Raw genomic sequence first — 19,388 nt, 5'->3', positions numbered from 1 at the left:
TGTGTGTGTGTGTGTGTGTGTGTGTGTGTGTGTGTGTGTGTGTGTGTAGGAGAGAGAAAGGAAGGGAGGAAGGAACAGGGAGGGAGGAGGAAGGGAAAGGGGGATTACAGGTGGCTCAGGCTGGAGGACAACTAGAAAACAAATACAAGGCCTTTAAAAGGATGGTCTAGGCTTGGATATGGGGTAGGAGCCTGCCCTTGGATGTAGTTCAGGGAGAAGTGCGCATGCATGCTCAGCTTTAACGATCAGGTCTGCTATCTTTAAAAAGCCATAGTCTCATTAGGCTTTTCATGGAAAGATGATGTCATTCCCGATGTAAACCTAAGCTGCCCAGGCATAGTTTCTCTGCTGGTTTAATTGCTCCTTGTCTGCATCCTCGTCCCTCTCCTTAGGGAGACTCAGGCACCTTGGTCCCTTTGAATACCACAGACTTCTCTTGGGCTCCCTTCCCCATGACAGTCATTTCCCATGTCATTTTCCTGGCCTGGTGGTCTCAAACTAGGCCTTTCTTTCCTTCTGTAATGAATTGCATGCAGCAGATAGTAGGGATCAAAATTTTCAGAGCTGGAGAGGATGCTGGAAACAATGGGCTCCAATCTCTCCAGGTCACACAGTGGCATGGAGAGGGAAATTACCAGGTCCCATAGCTAGTTATGTGGCAGAGGTGGAGCTAGGCTTGTGGGCATCTGACCCCTACCTGGTGCTCTTGCCACAATCCCACAGGCTGACATCCATGTTACACACCTCCCGCTGCATCTTTGGAATGAGGGTCGAATAGGGAGCCTTGGTGGACATGCTGTAGAGACTGGGTTTATAATTCACACAGCAGCAGGGCTGAGTTATTGATAAGACTCTCTTGAGAAGATCATTAACTTGAATGTGTTGGTTGACTCCATTGAAGGAATAGTTTCTGGATGCCTCACTCATCAGTGGTTTGGTCTTTAACACTCTCTGGACTGTGTCTTTATCATTATTGTATTCATGCCAGCCAGCCCAATGTGTGACACGTGGTAGGCATATTACAAATTTGTGTTGAGTTAATATGCTGACTTACCATTTACGTAGAAGGGAACCGAACAATTCATTTGGAAGAAGAATCCAGATGAAAAGAAGTGTGCCAAAGGAGGAGGGAAAGCAGAATCAGAAGCTATGTGAACCCATCTCCTGGAGGGTGTGTGTGTGTGCGTGCAAAGAACGGAGAACAAGGAAATTAGAATTGGCTCCATGCTCTTTGGGCCTCAGCGACAGCGGGATCACAGCCGCCCTGGGCCAGCTGGTATGGCGCTGCTGAGGAAAGAATGCAGCTTTGGGAAAGGTGGGTGGACAGACATTGAGGCTGTGTGTTCTGAGGCAGCTTGTGGGAGAGAAGGCCAGCTGGGACATGTAATAGTCCAGGAACCAAGAACTCGTGCTTAAAGGCACGGAAATTGGCAAGCATGGAGCAGACACATGTGGAGAGGCACAGGAATGCAGATGTACTGAGCTGCGAGGCAGGGAGAGTGGGGTTGGCCATCTCCCTCACTCCAGACCCCCTGCTTCTTCACCTACACCCTGGAGCTGCTAAAGCAAGCCTACCCTTCTGTGGAAAGTCTGAAAAGACAGTTCCGGTACAGGGTCTCTGTGGACTGAATTCATAACCTGAGTTCATTGGCCATCAAAACTCTTGGCTATATCATCATTCTCTTGACTCAGTGAGAATTTAAGAGAAAACCATTGTCCCCTCCCCCACAGAAATACAAACAAGGAGCATGGCAGATTCTGTGTGGGAGGGAAGACTTCCTCTTGAGTCATATGCCCTCTCCGGGGACTCTTAGAATTGGAGCCTAAAAGAAAGCTTTGAGTTCACCTAGTGTAACCCTCATTTTACAAATGAAGACATCGAGGTGCAAAGGAAGGAACGTGACTTACACAGTGTCACAAAACCAGCAAGAGGTGCAAACGCTCGTCAACACCAGGTCTTCCTGTTTGAAATCGCGTGATCTTTTTAGCCTAGCAGTGACCACACTTCAGCCTCTGCATGGTGTTTTGGAGTTCAAGGCCAATCTAAACCATCACTAACACCAATGCTGAGCTACAAAGGGTGATCACCAGGGCCCTTAACAGAATCACAGATTGGGCTGTAGTTTCCTTTGGGCTCTTTCCCTGGCTTTTTCCAAGCCCTCTTTCACTTCTTCTTGTTGGATTTCTTCTCACTTTCCTCCCACCTCATGCTGTCTCTGGTGTCTGAGGGCTCAAAGACTGTGTCCACCTGGTCAGCCTTCCTTCCCTTGAAGGCTTCAGATGCCAAAGCACCATTATTTTCCTCTGCTCCTTGGGTCTTGGGTCAGAAATTTTATTCCCCCCCCCCCAGGAAAGCAGCTCTCAGCTCTGTAGTTGGATGGATTCTGTGACTCAAGTCATCCAGTGGGTGGTGTGAACGATTTGTACTCAACCCCACCAGCATTAAGCCCATTAAGCCAGTTGATTCACTTCTTGGGATACTGTTTATTTGCTGGAGTCCCCTTTGTAATCAGCCCCCCTCTTATGTCAGAAGAGTCAAGAGGGGAGGGTGGCAAAAGTGACCAACTTCTGACATAGTCAAAGATGAGGTGGGAGCAGAGGGGCAAGCAACACTAGATTCCTTTAGTACCCACTGAGTCTCTAAGTGTTCCCTAGTTATACCCACCTACTCATATTTACATACAGCTCATAGTCCTTCCCTGAGCGGCGTTCTGGGGGCTACATACATATTGCCTCATCTGATCCTTCCAGCCTGGGGTATAGGCATTAGCCTTGCAGATAAGTACAGAGGCTTAGAAGGATCAAGCACACAGCTACTAAGAGGAACCAGGATTTTAACTGAGGTCTCTCTGCTTTGAAGTCTCCCAAGCTTTCTACAGCACCATTCTGCCTCCCCAAAACTGGTGCTTTTTTTTTTTTTTTTTTTTTTTTTTGCCTTGCTTCTTCTGTGATTCCCATAATAAATTCTTTCTTATCACTGGCTGTGACATTGACTTTCTGTGGATGAAAGACACAACCTTTCTCATTCTGAAAAAACCTGAGCAAGAGAGAGACCATCTGATTTCAGTGTGTGGTGGTGGTGTGTGGATGCTTAATGCTAAATTATACAATCATCAGCCTCTTGCCTGACCTCCCTGCAGTGCCAGGAGGGGATTTTGTGGGTTAATTTGAAAAATGTGTTCTGTGAAATGTTCAGCATTGTTTTGGTCTGCGGCGAAGACAATGGCTGAGGGAAATACCTACCAAGCTGGTCCTGGAAAGGCAAGTTGCTGGGTCAGCCTGACAGGGCTGGGTGGGGCCGATGGAATTAAGCCAAGAAAATACCTCTGCTTCATTCTGCATGGACAAGGCCCCAGGACAGGCTCAGATGCTCAACAGGAGAAACCACTGTGGAGCTTGTGGCACTGTGCAAAGCACATGGGCTAGGAATCCAGAGACCTGGATTCTCCCAGACCACTGGAAATGTCCCGTCCTGGGCCCTTGTTAAACTATATGTCTTTCCATCTCTCCTATGTTTGTTTCTGCAACTCCAATCTTTCTTTCATATCCCAGATTTTAAAAATATTTGTCACCATTCACCTTTCCCCATGTTCTCCTCAAGAGGTTACATATTCTCTTTCTGGACTCAACCCCTCTACTCTCACCCAAGTATCAGAATTGAGCTATAGTTCTGTTTGGGCAATGTGGTGAATTTGACAGATTCTCTAATCTTTTCAAAAACTTCCTCTAAAAAACAGATCCTCTCTTTTAATTACTGACAAAGACCTAGTCCCATTTTAGCTTTGTTTCCTACTTTGGGAGAGCTCAACAAAACAAAACAAATAAAACCCTAAGAAATCTGAAGAGGAAGCAGTAGAAAGGGAAGCCAGGTTTAGCTAATCTGACCCTGTCAGGGAATATCTAGTTGTGACATTTAAATCTTGACTTGGTAATTCATCCTATTGCAACCTGCTTCCCATCAGTCCTTTCCATGATTTGACAGGTTTCTGAAGCTCCTGCCCCACACAGATAAAGATGAACCAGTTTTTCAATAGAGCAGAGTTCTTAATTAGAGGGTTAATGCCTTGAACATTCAGGAGCTGATCTATCCAACTAGACCACAGCTCCTGGAAGAAGAGCCACCAGCCTGGGAAAACTTTTGTCATGTCAGAATGGAACTCAGAGCTTCCTCTAAATAACCCTGCTCTCAGTTCCAGATGGTGACAGAGGAAGGGGTGTCTTTCTATCATCTTAGCCCTTGGTCTTGAGCCCTGTGTCTCCACCTTTCACCCTGGTTACTCTAAGTTGTGTCCAAGTATAGTCCCCTACTTATGGGCTCTATTTGGACCCACCTGAGCCCTGCTAGGCCATCACTCTCCACTTAATTCAGCATAGGGAGTAATGTGGCAAAAATCAGAAGTACCTACCTGTCTACCAAAAAGGGAAGGTTGTACCCTGCCTAGGCTTTGAGCATAGCTCTGGGGGTTGATGTTAAGGGGGATCTCTGGGTCTATCTTGGACACAAATATGGAGTCCGAAGAGCTAGACTTTGGCCATCAGTCCTTGTATTCCTCAGAGCCTCACCTAGACTGCCCCAAGCCTTCTTGGGAATCATTCCTGAACTCTTAACTTTCTCCCATGTCAGTAATCAAAATGGATGCCTGTTCAGGTGCCTTAAGGTTCTCAGGGGTATTTACATTACTATTCTCTAATGTAGGGTTTGGCAAGCTTTTTCCTTAAAGGGCCAGATAGTAAATATTTTAGGTTTTGCAGGCCATATGGTCTCTATTGGGACTGCTCAACTCTGCCATAGTCTTACAAATACTGCCATAGATAACATGTAAATGAATGAGCTTGGCTGTGTTCCCATAAAACTTTACTTCTGGGCACTGAGATGTGAATTTCATCTAATTTTCATGTGTCATAAAATATTATTCATCTTTTGCTTTAAAAAAAGATACTAAAAAAGGTAAAAACCATACTTAGATCTTTTGATGTCCCAAAACAGCAGGCCAAATTCGGCCTGTAGTTTGCCAACTCCTAATTTAACTAACAGCAATGGACACCTGGCTAAAATTTCTAGGTACCACCCCAGACTGTCAGCTCCTGCTTTTCTGGAACTTCTCTCCTTCTTGAGACAATTTAGATCAGGTCAGGGAGGCCCCAACAATGGTAGCAGCTGGAGTTACTATTGTTGCTGTAGGTCTAGCTGCTTCTTGGTTGCTAGCAGTTTCTTAGAGAACTTCTGGAGTTCGTGGAATGACTTTTTTTTTTTTTCTCTCTCCAGAGCTGGCTTGGTATATGCATTAGTTTTCTGTTGCTGCCATAATGCATTACAACACATTTAGCAGCTTAAAGTAATATATTTCTTCTCTCACTGTTCTGCATGTCAGAAGTCCAGGTTTGGGCCGTGTTGATTGGGTTTCTGTTACTTACAGTAGAAAGAATTCTGGCTAATACAGTGGTGGTGTATTACATAAGTACCCTGTATTCTGTTTATTAGGCCTCTGGACTCTAAGCTCTTTATGAGCAGGGATTGGGTCTCTTCTGTGCGGCTCCCACAGGAACAGGCACTTAATAAGTGGCTGAATTATGGGGCATTGAAGCACAGTGCCAAGAGAGGCCTGTTGTAGGGAAGGAAGAGAAATCACCTGAGCACAGGAAAGACCAAGGAGCAAAATGGGTGGAAAGGAGCCAGCAAAGGAATCCATGGGTTCACACATGGAAGTTTGACTAACAGAAAACAGGAGAAAGAGGTGGCAAATATGAGCCTTACTCCCCTGTCCCTCTCATTCTTGTCTGTGTCTGTCAGCCTGACTGTATTCTAAAGTGAGAAGTGCTTATAACATGTCTGAGACCCAGCGCATGCTCAATAAATACAACCTCTTATTACTCTTACTATTATACATTTTTAGTATTCTTTTCCAAAGTAAGTGAAGCTGTCAAGTGGGCTCAGCTCCCCACGTGTTTGGATGTTGACCAGTTGTAAGAATATATTTCATAACAAGCTGAAGAATAGATCTTAAGTTTCTGTTAACTGTAATCAACAATTCTGATCCATGGAGGTGACTTTAGCACAGAGGCTGTTTGCTAAGGGACAAAGCTGGTCTGTGATTGTGGCTCATTTAGAACTCTGACAAGTCACATTGGATTCTGAAAGATGGACTTCAGGTTTATAAAAGAAGGATTATCAGTTCAGGGGTTTTAGGGAAAATTATTACCATCTTAGTTTCTGAGTGCGGAGAAAGAGTATCAAAAGTAATTTTCAGTATGAATAGGAATTTCTGTAGTCCATTTGGGGAAAAGATTTTATCTTCTTTTGTATATAATAGTCATTATAAGATGAATTATTAGCTTTTACATCTCAATCTGATGTCACATTTTCCAACTTTATTGCTGTGATTTAATATTCTATCTTGAGCATGTTTCTAATGAGAAATCACAGAAGAATTATTGCTGGGGAGGAGATTTCAAGATTTTCAATGGGTGAGCATGAAAGAGGTATAAAAAATAGGCTTCTGGGTTGTTTTTCTTTTCTTTTTTTTTTTTTTTTGAAGAGCTCGTAGAATTTTAGAGCTTCATTCTTTTCTCTAGAACAGGGTAGATGCAGTTTTGGTAAGTTAGATCATTGGACACAGCTCTTTGATCACATTAGTTGAAAGGGATCTACACATCTTTGATTTCCTTCAAATACTATGCCACTTTGACACATCCTGTGACTTCCCCCTCTATTCTATTTATATTTGATTTCTCTTTATAGATTGTAACTTCTTTTGGGGAAAGAAGCACATCTTATACAAGTGCCTGCCCATCTTTGCTGATAGCTAACTGAGGGTCCTATATGTCACAACAGCACTTGAAAAATGGGTGGATTTGTGGAAGTTAAGCATAGTGCAGAGAGTGATTCCAGAATTCTCTATAAGACCATAGACACAGTCCATGGTCTAGCTCTCATGTCATCCACTTCCTAGGTGGATAGCATTGGGCCTCAGGACTCTGATCATCCTGAAACGGTGGGGGACTTCTCTACAAACTTACTTTGTAGGGAAGACTGATTCCATCCATGGTGGAGCCTATTCTCTGCCATGAAACAGCTACCTAATTACACAAGCCTTTAAAATAATAAGCCTTTATGGGAATACAGATTTTTAGATAGCTTACAAAGTATTTTCACTTTCTACCATTGCTTACCAATTGGGGAAGTCATCTTATATTCTTTGGAGAGTTTAAAGTTTTGATTTGTCTTACCTTCAAAGCCAAGTTCATGTATTCTTTGTATCATGGAATGTTGGAGTTGGAGAAGCTATCCAAGATTGCCTTAAGTCATGCTACTGATGCAGAGACTTCAGTCTGGCTTCATGGAAAGGGGCAGATGGGCCTGGACCTTAAAGAGAGAGTAGAGTTGACTAAGTGGATGGTATAGATGGAGCATGGAGGTGATGGTGGGAAAGGGGATGGAGGGATGAGATAAAGGGAAATAGGCATTTAGTAGGTGTGTTTTAGGAATAATGAAAAGACAAGTGTGAGTTGTAAGCAGGGTGGGAAGTGAAGGGAACTTGTATTTTGTAAGCCAGGTGCTGGGCCAAGTGCTTTACTTAATGTTCACAATACAGTTGACCCTTGAATAATGCAGGGGTTAGGGGCACCAATGCCCCCGTGCAAGCAAAAATCTGAGTATAACTTTTGACTCCCTCAAAACTCAACGGCTAATAGCCTACTGTTGATCAGAAGCCTTACCGATAACATAAACAGTCCATTAACACAAATTTCATGTGTTGTATGTATTATGTAATGTATTCTTACAATAAAGTAAGCTAGAGAGAAGAAAATGTTATTAAGAAAATTGTAAAGAAGAGGGGCGCCTGGGTGGCTCAGTCGTTAAGTGTCTGCCTTTGGCTCAGGTCATGATCCCAGGGTTCTGGGATCGAGCCCCGCGTAGGGCTCCCTGCTTGGCGAGAGGCCTGCTTCTCCCTCTCCCACTCCCCCTGCTTGTGTTCCCTCTCTCGCTGTGTCTCTGTCTGTCAAATGAATAAAATCTTTAAAAGAAAATTGTAAAGAAGAGAAAATACATTTAGACTGTACTGTATAAAAAAGAATTCATGTATGAGCAGACCCGCGCAGTTCAAAAGCACGTTGTTTGAGGGTCAACTATAGTTCTATTATGTCCCGGATGCTCAGTCCATTTTACAGATAATGAATCTGTGCATAAAAGTTTACTTGCCATTGCTCATGTAGCCAGTGTGTTTTCCCACCTATGACTCTGTAAAGGCTCACAAAGGGGAACAATTCAGTGACATTACACAGGAAGAGAGGTTAGGGCCCTTTGATAAAGGCTTTGACGTCCAGCTCAGGAGGATAGGCTCATCTTAGAGACAGTGGAGAGGTATTCAAAGTTTTCAGTTTGGGACTTTGGGAAATGGAGTTTATGATGCAACGAAGAAGGTGAGTTAGGAGGCTTTCACCTGGTAAATTCCTGTAAATTTGAGCTTTCCACTTCAGTTCCTGTGGGCTCTCATGTGTTTATTAGGTTGTACCCATTCTCAGAGGGGGATGGGAAAAGAAAGTGAGAGGGTCTGCCATCCCACTGATCCACACTTGCACTTACTCAAGCTGTCAGAATGAGGGGCAGGACGATTTCCCACTTGCTGCTGGCGGAATCGGAGCAGAGAAGGGCATGCTAATGCTCTCTCTGCGGCATCAAGCAGTTGTAACCAAGAAAGCATTAGAAGCATTCGTTCTGAATTTTTCATATCCTCCCCATTCTACTTTTATCCCCTCAAGTCATGTCCTCAGGGCGGGACATTTTTTCCACTCACCATCAATTTCCTTGCGGTTGAGGAAAGAGAGGTGAGTTGTTGACATTATTACCTTCTTGTCCACAATAAGTTTAACGTGAAATGGAATTATGTGACAGGACTCAATGGCTGTCTATTGCCTTGAAAATTAACACTTCACCTTCACCCTGGTGTTTATATTTAATAAGTACGTTCCTTCATCATTTGTCTTTCAGCAGCACTGTTATCCATCCTATTGTGCAATTAAAGCAGCTGACTGCCTCATCAGCCATGATTCCGTGTTGGCATGGTTTACCTTCCCTCTTCATACTGTGGGCCTGTTCAGCTCCAGATCTCCTGGCACCACCCCCTGAACTGCCAGGGTGACCCTGGAAAACATGTTAAGGAGGTAAAAGTCATTGACAGTATGCTCCTTTTTCTAGTGCCTTCCACACTGACCCTGGGCTGCCCAGAGATGCCAACACAAAGCCCACAAAGGCATGGGTATTGATTGCCAAATTCTTGGGACTTTCTTGGCTGCCTTCTGCTCTATCAAAACCTACCCCTCCTCGCCCCCCCCCCCCATTGCTGCCGGGTCTTATTCTCAGCTAGGTGAAGATAAGCGGCAATAAATCAGTCCAAAAAGTTTTAATCTCTACTAATGAGTAGCTGAGCTAATGTATAAACTTCTAAGGTAACATTTCTTCTTTTTCTTATAGAGAATTCTGAGCTGCAAGGAACTTAACAGACCATTATAGCGCAAGCACCAGAGGGTCTGAGTCAGGAAATCTGAAGTTGGGGTTAAGGACATGAGTTTTGAAAAAGTTTCTGTTGATTCTCCCATGTCGCTGTTGGTAAGAATCCTTCTCTCACGATATAAAGATTGTGAAGTTCTAGAGCTACACTATTGAATGCAGTAGCCCCTTGTCACATGTGGCAATTTAGGTTTAAATTCATTAAAATTAAATAAAGTTGAAAATACAGTTCCTCAGTCATACTAGCTGCATTTCAAGTCTCACAGCCACATGTAGCTAGTGGCTACCATGTTCAGCAATGCAGATATACACTGTTTCCATCGTCACAGAAAGTTCTGGTCAGCGCTGCTATCAAGCATGAATCCAATATTGTGTATTGTGTATTCTAAGTCAAGAAACAGCACATGGGGAAACAGAGAGCAAGGTGAGAAGTCAGAGGGAGGCCTCAGGACCTGCCTTCCCTGAGGGGGAAAGAAATGGTCAGTGGGCATTTCCCTGCTGCCTAGAGTATCAGTCCACTCTGGTGAGATGGTAACTTTGAGCCTTGCTGTGTTTTCATCAGGTTTTTAGCCATTGATATAAGTACCGCCTTACAGTGACATACTAATTCTAATAAAACTTACATTCTACTACTTGGGTTTCTAGCTTCATATCCATTCACTTACATGATGTTCGCAATAATTGTAGGAAAAGTAATATTACTCCCGTTTGAGAGCCCTTCAATGGAGGGATTCCCCCCAAGGTAACGTTGATCGAGAAGGGCAGATGTAGAGATGTGTGCATAGCGTTCTATTGGTTACTTGGCTATTTGCTGCCTGATCCATTCTTCACTCTTCCTCTGCTCTCTGCATGACGAAGTGGCAGATGCCTGGGGATTGTGTTTTCCAGGCCCCTGTCACCTGGCTTCCAGTTTGAGTTCAGCCAGTGGGAATCAGGGTGGATTTCTGTGGGCTATAAGCAAGAGAGGAACCAGGGCATCATCTTTGACCGCAGTGTCTGTCCTCCGTGGCTCTGACTGCTTAGACAGCTTCGCCGTGGGGCCAGCTTCCACCAGGTGACCGTAGCTCCTGGGATGGGATAGCATTATCTCCTGTGTGCCTTCAACCTCAGGCTGGTAGCCGTTTGCTGCTGTTGCCAACTTCTGGGCTGCCTCCCCATTCCATGCTTGGCTTCTTAGCTCACCCATTACCAATGTAACCAATATCCTGCATTGAATTCTCTCTTAGAGTGGTTTCTGTTTTCTTTTCTTTCTTTTTAAAGATTTTATTTATTTATTTGGCTGAGAGAGAGAGACAGAGAGAGCACAAGCAGGGGGAGCAGGAGAGGGAAACACAGGCTCCCCACTAATCAGGGAGCCTGATTCGGAGCTCGATCCCAGGACCCTGGGATCATGACCTGAGCCGAAGGCAGACACTTAACCCACTGAGCCACCCAAGTGCCCTGGTTTCTGAGTTTCTTGATTCCTGTTTAAAACAAATATGATCCTTCTATGTAAAAAATGCTGATCTATTACAAAATAAGTCTGTGTGTAATGTGTGTGTGTGTGTGTATGTGTGTGATTATATGAGTTTGGAGAAACCATAAAATGATACTAGGTTGTTAACATGGAATAAGGGGATGGGAGTGAGTGCCCATAGGGTGGAGGGATGGGAGAAGAGAAGGATGAAGATAAACTAATAAGAAGAGAAAAAACTGGGGCGCCTGGGTGGCCCAGTCGGTTAAGCATCTGCTTTCAGCTCAGGTCATGGTCCCAGGGTCCTGGGATTGAGCCCCGCATCGGGCTCCCTGCTCTGCAGGGAGCCTGCTTCTTTCTCCCTCTCCCCCTGCTCATGCTCTCTCTCTCTCTCTCGCTATCTCTCTCTCTAAAATAAATAAATAAGATCTTAAAAAAAGAGAAAAAACTGCATTAAAGTGAGTGATATGATAATGTATGTGTTTGTATAAAATCATGTATGCTTATGTTGAGATAAGAGAGATGATAAAACCAGCTGGCATGGTTTACTGACCTGCCCATGGGTCAGTAAGTGGTGCAGCTGGAATCTGAACCCAGATCTTCTGACTCCAAATTTGGGCAGAGCATGGTAATCAAGAACCCCGATTCTGGAGCCAGACCACCAGTGTCCAAGATCACGGATCCATCATTTACTGCTTTGCCTGGCGTCCTCATTGGTAAAACAGGGATCGTGATAGTGACCACTTCTTAGAGTTGTTGGAAGGATGAAATTAGTTAATATTTTCAAAACATTTAGTTCTGTGCTTGACGCCTAGTAGGTTCAATGTAGTGTCAAAGGGGTGTTTTTCCTCTCTATCACTTAGTTGTATTATGTGTATCAAGAAAGTCTGAATATTGCTTCCACTGTTTTAATGTTTACGTTTGCACTTTGAGGAGTAGGCAGTTGTAAGATCTGGTCAAGCTCAACCCAACATAAAATAATGTGTCTCTGCCTAGGGACTAAAAAAAATTAAGAAATTGCAGTAGAAATTTTACTTTGGGGGATCTATCCTAGTGAAATAAAGTTAAGTTTGGAAACAGCTTTATGTACAAATTTGTTTCTTGGTGCATTTTCATAATAGCAAAAGATTGGGAGCTACTTAAATGTCCTACCATGAGGGATTAGTTAAGATAACTGTTAAATATCTATTTGATGGAACATCATAAAGTTGTACAATTGTTTACAAAAGTAGGTAATAACATCTTAAGTACTCTTACTGTAATGTTGTATAGAAATACAGAATGTTAAATTATAGACATTATTATATTGAAATAAAATTCTTGTTGGCGAGAATGATATATACTGTTATAATGGAGAAAAGAGAGCATATACAATTATTTATATCAAGCAATCAGAGACTAATTAGAGGTGAAGCCTTTCCAGGCCTGGCTGTGTGATATGGGCAGTTCTGTGGTCTCCCAGTCTCCCCTGATACAATAATCTTCACTTTGGGATGAAAATCAAGGTCGGAGGCAGTGCATTGGGCCATGTGTCTTTTTCATGAGCTGATGTTTCATTGGAATGTGTGTGTGCAGGGGGACATCTATCTATCTAAGGGAAGGGTGCTCCTAGATTTGTGGAGTGACTAGGGGAAGAATGGTGGGCGTGGAAGGAAAATTCATCACTATCTTGCTTGCAGAGGTTTGTCTCAGAGTCAGGCCAAGAGTGTCAATCAAATGAAGTCAGAACTCCTTTCTGGCGTCAGCAGTCCAGATGACCTTAATTAAGCCTTGGGTCAGAGCATCCTGGAAGACTTGGTGGTTCCCTTTCTCTAAGCACTGACCATATTTTGCTTTGTGTTTGTGCAATATCTTCACTGCAAGCTTTTGTGGGCAAGGGAAGGACAGTGTATTCTTTTTTCTTTTTTTGAGATCTAATTTATATACCGTGCAATTCACTTATTTCACATGTACATTTTAGCGGTATTTCCTATATCCATAGAGTTGTGCAACTATCACCACTAGTTAATTTCAGAACATTTTCATCACCCCAGAAGGGAATCCCATACTAATTAATAGTTACTCCCAATTACCCCTTTCTCTAGCCCCTGACAATGACTAATCTGCTTTCTGCCTCTAGGGATTTTCCTAGTCTGGACATTCCAAATAAGTGGAAATAGACAATTTGTGGCTTTTTGTATTTGGCTTATCCATGTTGTAGTGTTTATTCCTATTCTCATGAAGTTTATAGCCATTAGATAAATAATCACATGAATAAATAAATAATGGTAAAGTATGGAACTTATGTGAAGGAAAAATTAAGACCGTATTTAACTTGGGTGAGGAGGGAAGTCTTCTTTGGTGAGGGAACATTTAGGACTGGTCCTGGAGGATGAGCAGACACTAGCCAGGGGAAAAGATGGAGGGTCATAGGATTAAATGTGAAGGCCCAGTGGCAGGAATAAGAATGTGGGTGGTACATTCCAGGAAGGAAAAAAAAAAGGCCATCATAGCTGGGGCATCATGAACAGGGATGTGGGTGACATGTATTTTGGCTGGTGAATTAGGCAGGGGCCAGATCACATAACATCTTATTACCCTTGTTAAGGGTTTTAAAATTTTATCTCAAGTGCAGTAGAAAGCAATTAGAGTGTTTTAAGCAGGGAAATGTGAAGAGTCAGTGTTTGTTAATAAAAGATCATTCTGGAGACTATTTGGAGAAGGGGGGCCAGATAGAAGGGCTTTATTAATCCTGGAGAGAGCTGATGGTGGTAAGGCTAGTGGGGTCTGGTGCAGATGGATGGGCTTGAGGTTTATTTTGAAAGTAGAAGCTACAGAATTTGGTCATTGGTTGAATATAAGCACTGAGGGCAAAGAAGGGACAAAGGCTGACTCCCAGTTTTCTGGCATGAGCCATTGCCTGGAGGAAAGGGCCATTTACTGAGATAGGAAAAGCTGGAGGAGGAGCCTATTGAGGGCTTGGGGCCAGGAGGATCAAGAGTTGGATTTGGACAGAGTACGTTTAAAATGCTTGTGAGACGTAGCATCTCATAGCAGAGAGCAGATAGGCAGTTGGATCATCTATCTGGAGCCCCAAAGGGAGGTTTCTCCTGGAGATATGTATTTGAGAGCCTTTGGCACATAAAGGGCTGTGGACAGTTTGAGAGTGCCAGGGGAGATAATGATGAGAGGTGTGAAGAAGGCCCAGGTCCCAGGCCCCAATTAACTTCAATAATGTTCATATAGCAGAGGAAAGCCTGCAAAGCAGGCTGGGAATGAATAGCCAGAAAGGCGGAAGGGAAGCTGGAAAGGGGGGTGTGGAGTCACAGAAGCCACAAGAAAATAGTTTTTCAAAACAGAACACAGTTACTGAGAAGGCTAGGAAGATTTTGGTAGTAATAGGATTTTTGATGTGCCTGATAACAGCGGCTTTCCTAGATTTTGGGAGGCAGGTTCTAGCTTGGAATAAGTAGAAGAATAAAGGAAAAATGGGAAATTGGAGATGGGAAACGTAGACAATTCTTATGAGTAGTTGAGCTGTGAAAGAGAGGAGAGAAGTAGAGCAATCTCTGGGTCAAGGAACATATCTTTAGTTTTAATTTTGGCTTCTTTGTTTTAATTTTAGGATTGGAGAGAACAGAGCCTATTTGGAGGCTGATAGAAAGCAGGTTGAAGATACTTGAAGGAGTGAGAAGTAATATTGATGTAATCAGTTCCCAACAAGGTGGGGAGGAGAGGGACCCAGGGTACACGGGGCTGGGGTGAGATTTTGAGGCTGGAGCAAATGTGGCAGGAGGAAGCAAGAAGATGGGTGGAGATAGACAGGCAAAGGGAGTCAGTGACGAGCAGGAGCAGGTGTTTGCTTCTGGTGGACTTCTGGTTGGTGTCCTTATGAAAGGAGAGATGAGAGTCTCTGGAAAGTGAAGAGCTGGGTAAATCTGTCTGAATTGTGAAAGGTGTGAAGAACGGTTAAAATAATCATTGTGGGGGACGGAAGAGCAAACTCACGACAGAGACCGTAAGGGAAAAATACCCAAACTTTGCTTGTCTTTCACTTGTACAAATACTCCCTATTACATGCTGTGCTGAATAAGACATACTTCCTGTCTGCGTGTTGCTCACTGGAGACATGGCCATAAATATTGCACATAATTGAAATGTGATTAATGAAGAAACAGAAGAATGCAGAGCGGACTGTGGAAGAAAGGAGAGGCATCGGAAGGAAAAGCAGTCTGGGTGTTGGGAGGTGTTGGCAGTGGTTATGAAAGGTGTTTCTGGAGGAGAAAACATCTGAGAGAGCTGAGCAGAAAACTAAGTCAGACAGAAGCCTGGAAAGCTGGAGAAATTCCGGAAAGTTCAAGGAGAGTGGAGTCTCACGTGAAGGTGGGATGGGTAGTGGTAAGTGAGGGCGCTGGAGGGCTGGATAGAGACAGAATGCGTGTCGGGCTCGCATCGGCTTCCATGTGTGCTGGGGAGCTAATGCAGGGCTTTACGGAGGGTAGCAGCTGGATTCACCCTCACCATGGATCACTGGCTATTGTGCAGAGAGATTTGAAGGAGGAGGGAGCACAACCAGAAGAAGAGATCAGTTAGCAAGCTCTGGCAATAGTCCAGATGAGCGGTGGATCAGATGACCTCGACACTCCCTCCACCTTTGCATTCTTCCCTTGAGATTAAATATCCCAGGCAGGAATTTCCTGTTGGTCAGACCTGGCTCATTTCCGAGTGCCTGGGCTGGGGAGAGGGAGTATCTGCCCTTCTCAGTGTTAGCAGAACGTGGAGCCTTGCCTTCCAGTTATCCCCCTAAATTAGGGAAATGCACCCAAATAGAAAGTTTTTGTCATTGTCGCTGAGCAGACAAAATCATGCCAGATGTTCACTATATTCTATAACTAGAACTAGTCATTCCAGAACTTTCCTTTTCACACAGCCATACGCTTTGCAGATTTCTTCATATTAATAGGTATACATTTACCTCTTTCTTTCTAGCTGCTACATGATTAAGTTCCTAATAAATGTATCTCAAAATATGACTTGTCTGGATCTTCTGGACTCACCCAAGAAGGCATAACTCTGACTTTGATTCATGTATTTCCTAGACTTAGAGCAAGGTCAGGCCAATTCTAGTGTCATAGCTCTGGCTACAGAGTGAATTGCAGTTTATCACACTACATCTTTCTGAGTTTGTCTTCCAGATAGACATGGACAATTTTGAGTTTAAGTAGTCCCAATCCAGGGGCTCAAGGTGATCACCACCAGACTTTGTCAAGGTTCTTCCTTCCTACACAGCATCTAGAAATTCTCCCCAGGCAATAATCTGGGCACAAAATTAAGCACAGAGCTCATGTTGTTTGTTTCCCCTCTCTTAGGGATCACGGTCCTTGGTTGTCTGGTGCCCAATGTGTGAGAATTCTCGTCTCATGAATGTCATCCCTTCGTTTGTTTCTGGTGGGAGGGTAAATCCAGTCCCTTTCCCTTCATCTTGGCTGGAAGTAGAGGTCTTTTGTGCTGAATTACTGGTTTACGTATCAACGTGATTAGTCTAGACTAATCTCATTGGGAAGTTCAAACAACCTCTTTGTCGTTTCCTATTGTCCATGTAAATTGTATAAAATGTCTATAAGATATAAAATACTCCTTGAAAATATGGTAAACACCTGTAAAACCACGTAGGTTTAAATCTTTTTATTTTTGTTGTTTTGTTTGGCTTTTGTTTTCTAATTTTTGTGTTGGGACAAAAGGAATAATTTTATTTCTCATTCTGTTTTTTAAAGATTTATTTATTTATTTGATAGAGAGCACGAGAGGGAGAAGGAGAGAGAATCTCAAGCAGACTCTGCGCTGAGTGTGGAGCCCAACATGGGACTGGTTCTCACAACCCCGAGATCACAACCTGAGCCAAAACCAAGAGTTGGTTGCTCAACCGATGGTGCCCCCCAGGTGCAACTTTCTCATTCTGTTTTAAAACTGTTACAGTCTTTTTCAACTATCCCACTTCTTTTTGTGCTGATTGGATGCATTTTAACATTTGTCTAGTAATTCAAACTTTGCATCTAGTTTTTAAAAAAGATAGGCATGTGGTTATCCATATATCCTTTTATGGTCTTTATTACTTCTGTATCTGTAGTTGGATCCCCATTTTCCCTACGGTTTGTTTTATTTGTATCTTTCTCTAGTCCTTCTAGGAAATTGGCTCCAATGGGGCCATGTGGCCAGAAGGTTGTGGGGCTCTGACTGGCTGGGCCTGAATCACATACTCTGCCCCCGGAGGCAGTGGGGTATTGCTCCTGAGAGCAGAGTGCTTGGGTCAGAGTGAGGTCAGCAGGTGCCCTTTCCAGCTCTCAACGCTGACCGTTCAAGCCCACTGGTGACCGTGGTGAAAGAAACCAGATGCAGACATAGTTGAATGTGTACCTGGATTAGCCCAGAGCTAAGCTGTTGCTGAGGTTTTGCTGAGTCCTTCACCTTCTTCATGCTTTGCCTGGCCCTTTTACAAGGAAATATTCTTCCAGCAGCTCACCGGGGCTGGCCAGCTGATGGTGAGTGCCCTGGGGTCTGTACCCAGAGCCGGTTCCTCTAGTGTCCCCGACCCTTCATCCGGGATGTCATAACCCCACCAGCACCCATACCTTGCCTCTCTGCGTACAGCTCTTTATAAGTGTAAGGAGATTTTATGGTTTGCCCAACACCTAATCTTTGATGTAATAATTGCACACATGTTGCATTTCATTTCAAATGAAATTACAGGCTACTCCTCAGAAAGCGGGCCGGTACTTTTTCTCTGGATTTCCTTTCCCACAGAATCATTCATTCGGTCAGGAAGTCTTGTTCCTTCTGTTCCATCCTTCTCTGTTCCACAGACGTTTACCGGGTACCTCTCACATGCTGGGTGCCGTGTGCTGTGCTGTGGCTACGGGAGGGAGCTCCTATGTCTCGGGCTTTTTTCGTGTTATCGTAGGGATGAAGTTGCTGAGACCAGAGCCAGTGACTGGGTTCAGGGCTAGCAGGAGGGACGCCTGGGGCATCCCTGCAGTTCTCAGCCCACTTAAGCTCCTCAGCCAGGCCCGTGCATCCCTGGGGTTGCTTTGATGGCCCGACCCTCTCTTTCTAGCACTTGCGCTGCCCTCCACCCGCCCCACCAGGGCCAGAGTAATCCGTACGATGGACTTGTGTCACATCCCCTGCAGTCTTCTTTCTGGGCTGATGTCCTCCTGCTTAAACGAGGCTGTTTCGAAACTTCCCACCCAAGCGTCTCCTCTCCGAAGAAAAGAGTAAATGCAAAATTCTGTGGCCTGGGGATCATGCTTGAATAGGCAAATTCTGCCAAATTGCAAAACCAATGCTTTTTTAAACGAATCCTTGTGTGTTGTCTTTAAGAGACATAAAGCTTTGGCCTTGCATAACATACTTCTGAGTGCTTAATGTAATCATCTTAAAACGTTTTATGGTTCAAGTTTTCAATCTCTGCACATAACCCCACCACCACCTTTCAAAAATGTGATCCATTAGAAACATGCCTCTAGTTTCTTCTGTGGCTTCTCCTATCCTCTGGCCTGCCAGTGTGTATTCCCAGGGACATGGGAACCGTGAGAAGCTGGACTTAGAGAATTTAAATCAAAATTCTTAGCCAGGCTGTCGGGGCCTCCAGCTTGCTGTTACCCATTCTGTGAATGAAGAAACTGAGTCTTTTTCCCTTCCCAGCTTCCTCTTTTCTTTTCTGCCCTCTCTTCACTTCCTCCTCCTCTCCCTCAGGCTTCCTCTCCTCTTCTATATAGAAAAAATTAGTACAAGTATTCACCCCTTGATAAATCATGAATTCCTATTACTCTTTTTTCCTACTTGCTATTCCCATGAAAGTGTAGGATGACCATACTTCCCAGGCTCCTAGCTTCACCTGTCATCCTGGCACAGTTATCAGTACTTTTCCTTTCACTCTCAAAAACCTCTGGGTTTGGATGATGGTTTATATCACCATCACCATCCCACTGTCATGGGGAACTGCTCCTGCTAAATATGTTGGTGGAGTTGGGAACATTGATCTATGGGAGGTGACCCCACACGCCCTCCAAGCACCTCACACTACCTCCCCTAAGAGTGGCAGAGAATGGATGAATCAGTTCAAAATGATCCTTTTTCCGTATCTCCCACTGTTGAGGTTTTAAAGTTGTGAATATAGATACATAGAATCCCCAAGTTAGTAATTTAAAAAATAGTAACATTGTAGATGAACTAATAAAAACTTTTCTGTGTGGCAAATTGTGTGTAGTCTTTACCATGTTTTTTCAGTTATTGATGGTGGGAAGTGGGTTCTGATAGCCTGAACAGTAATCTAACAAACCACCACATTTTATAATAATGTGTAACTTTTCAAACAATTTTACTTCTACAGCCTCATTCTCATGATAACCTCGTGAGGTGGAGAGAGAGCATGGGTGTCCTTGTTACCCA

At 43.9% G+C, this 19,388-nt stretch overlaps 1 long non-coding RNA gene and 1 pseudogene across 1 annotated transcript; one reads left to right on the top strand and one right to left on the bottom strand.

Annotated features, from left to right (window-relative positions):
* The window catches only part of LOC141373671 (protein NipSnap homolog 3A pseudogene), a 172,256-nt pseudogene that overhangs the window by 70,711 nt on the left and 82,157 nt on the right, over positions 1-19,388 (top strand).
* Positions 6,350-8,181, bottom strand: LOC141373670 (uncharacterized). The gene is made up of 3 exons (XR_012379910.1): positions 8,062-8,181; positions 7,228-7,363; positions 6,350-6,569 (listed from the first exon to the last, which is right to left on the bottom strand). It is a non-coding gene; the product is annotated as an uncharacterized lncRNA (long non-coding RNA).

This window comes from Callorhinus ursinus, unplaced genomic scaffold (assembly GCF_003265705.2).
Source record: "Callorhinus ursinus isolate GAN/ISIS: 27379988/994484 unplaced genomic scaffold, GSC_fseal_2.0 scaffold11, whole genome shotgun sequence".
NCBI lineage: Eukaryota > Metazoa > Chordata > Mammalia > Carnivora > Otariidae > Callorhinus > Callorhinus ursinus.
Note: the sequence above shows the minus strand (reverse complement) of the source record. Positions and strands in the feature narration are given on the sequence as shown.